The sequence below is a fragment of the Grammomys surdaster genome, unplaced genomic scaffold (genome assembly GCF_004785775.1).
Source record: "Grammomys surdaster isolate TR1022 unplaced genomic scaffold, NIH_TR_1.0 425, whole genome shotgun sequence".
Taxonomy (NCBI): domain Eukaryota; kingdom Metazoa; phylum Chordata; class Mammalia; order Rodentia; family Muridae; genus Grammomys; species Grammomys surdaster.
The window spans coordinates 338169-341054 of NW_021604844.1; the positions used below are offsets into that span (position 1 = coordinate 338169).

General features: G+C 35.1%; 1 pseudogene; it reads left to right on the forward strand.

Annotated features, from left to right (window-relative positions):
• The first annotated feature begins 2372 nt into the window (after positions 1-2372).
• LOC114632815 overlaps positions 2373-2886 on the forward strand; it is a 1069-nt pseudogene continuing 555 nt past the window's right edge.

The window sequence follows — 2886 nt, forward strand, 5'->3', positions numbered from 1 at the left end:
TTATTTTCATTTTTAATTTCATGATTGAAGTTAGGGTTGAACTCATTTTAAGTGTAGTTATTGCACACTTGAAATCACTACAGTGTGGATTTTTTCTTTCATAGCTTACCCTTACATTTTACTGAGAAAAAATGTTTTTTACATTGTATAAAGGTAAAAATAAATAGCAAAGGGGAAAATGTAAAAATACCCGATGTGTGTGTCTGTGTGTGTGTTTTTACATTTTTCTTTTTTCTTTATTTCGGTTTGTTTGGGTTGAGTTTTTATTTGTTTATCTGTTTTATTGAGAGAGAGAGAGAGAGAGAGAGAGAGAGAGAGAGAGAGAGAGAGAGAGAGCAGGTAGTAAAGTTGGGGAGGTGAGAGGATCTGGGAGAAGTTGAGGGAGAGAAAACTTTGATAAGAAAAAGATAAGAAATTTTTCAACGAAAAATATTAAAAGCACTAAAATGTAGAATAAAATATACAGGAACTAATTTTAATTAAAATGAGAAAAATAAAGAAACATTGTTTTAGATGTGCACACATGAAGTCAGTCACAGAGCAGAGTAGCAGTAAGACTGAGGGCTGTGCATGTTAGGCGTAGTCAATGGCCGTGATTGGTTGAGTGGGTACACTGGAAAAGGCTTTATTAGAAAGAAAGAAGCTCTAAGTGTTAGAGTCGCTTCTTTGTGACACTCAAAACTAGGGATGTCAGCAATTATTCATCAGAAGCAGTGGCAGGGGCTCATCTTCGTGCTGTACATAGAGTGATGCCCATCATTTCTGTTAATAGCATCATCAGTACAGTGTTACATAATTAGGGTAATTTAGCTGTTGGATTTGGCCAAAGATTCTGAAATCCATACGTGGGCTACAAACAGAACTTGTTTTCTATAAACTGTTTAAATGTATATAACTGACTTAATCTATACTCAGCTAAATACATAAATGAAATTTATACTTCATAATGCGTAAATTGTTCACAGAAGAAAATCTGACTCATTACTGTCTACTGAAAAATTGGAAAGTGTTAACTGTTACATTACATAATTTTTAAACAATTTGGTTTTCTTAGAGTCTTCTTTTGCTCAGTGTTTGCTGTGATTCACAAATGCCATGCCCTCAGACTTTCTGAAGCTTCTTAGATGCATGTGTCCAGCTGCTCCAACCTCAAAAGAATAAACATCCCTGCTGTATCTGTAAGTAAAATCATGAAGTTAATTAAATTATTTGGTTGTAAAACTTCAAAAACAGGGTAAAAGTCTAAAATACTATCATTTCAATTCATTATTAATGTTCAAACACTGTTGAATAATGGCTTAAGATATGATTTTCATAACCTATAATGCATAGATATCCATTATAATAAATCCTAAAAAGGTTATGACACTTGCTATTACATTTCTTAAAAGAAAAGAATTAACCATATTCAGTGACTTAAATAGTACCTTCATGATCTAAAAATAAAAATAGTATAATAAGCAAATGCCAATATGAACCGGACCATGGTGTTGAAGGATATAAGAGAAATTTTGAGCAATGGGAAACCAGAATAGCTTGGATGGAATGGACTGCTGTAGTGTCAACTTAAAGGAGAGCAAGTCACCTGACTAATCTGATACAAAGAAGGAAATTATGGGAGCAGAGACCACTGACTACAATCAAATTTATGCAATGATTGCCATAGAAGCTAAAGAGTGGGTATCAATTCTGCAGCCAGTGAAGGGCCAAGAATAATGTTCTGCCTTGATCATCTTCTACCTCTGTCCTCATCCTAGTTTTGATATCACATTAATGATAATTAGGCAGATGTAAATAAATCTCCTTACAATCATTTTATAGCATTGAAACATTTCCCTAAGTATTGGTTTTCCTGTGTCAAAAGTCTAAGTAACATATCAACCAGCATTTACTAAAATAATTACTAATATCTGAAAATCATAAATTCTGCATGGGACATCTCTTTATAGTCTCACATATCACTCTTCTCTGACCAATGCTTATTCTTCTATATCCCATGAGTCTCACATATTCATAAATTTTCAGTTCACTTTTTAAAAAGCAAGGTAGTAATCCAAAATAATGTAGCAATAAAAATATAGAGTCAACATATAGTAAAAGACATTAAGGTTCTTCATTGCATGGAAAATACAAGAATTAAATGTATCTCAATAAGGAAGTAACATGATTTTCTCAGACTTCACTGTTAGCAAAACAGTGTTTTTAAAACAGAATGACTACAACTGTAGTTGATTCCATAGAAGAGGAACTAATTTGTAGTTATATATTTACAAAAATTCCAGTAGATCTGTGGACTATAGTCACCTGTGTATTATTTTCCTCTTTTTAAATATTTTATAAACTAATATTATTTCTTTCAAGGTAATATCCACAAACTTTTGACACTCATCATGTTAACATACAATAAAACTAATGTCCATCCCTCAACCTTCATTCTCATTGGCATTCCTGGTTTGGAGGCAGCACACATCTGGATCTCCATCCCCTTTTTCATGGGCTACATTTTGGCATTAGTAGGAAACAGTTCACTTCTGTTTATCATCAAGACAGATGCCAGCCTCCATGAGCCAATGTACCTCTTCCTCTGCATGTTGGCAGTGGCCGACCTCGTGGTGTGCACTACAGCTGTTCCCAAACTTCTCAGTCTCTTCTGGTTTCACGATGGAGAGATTCGCTTTGAAGCTTGCCTCACTCAGGTATTCCTGATTCACTCTTGCTCAACCATGGAGTCTGGTTTCCTTGTAGGAATGGCGTTTGACCGTTATGTAGCGATTTGTAACCCATTAAGACACTCAGCTATTTTGACACGCACTCTAACTGGAGCAATGGGCCTGGCTATTTGCCCCGTCCCGCGGGGCAGCTTTTGTCGCAGGGTCCCTCGGGGAA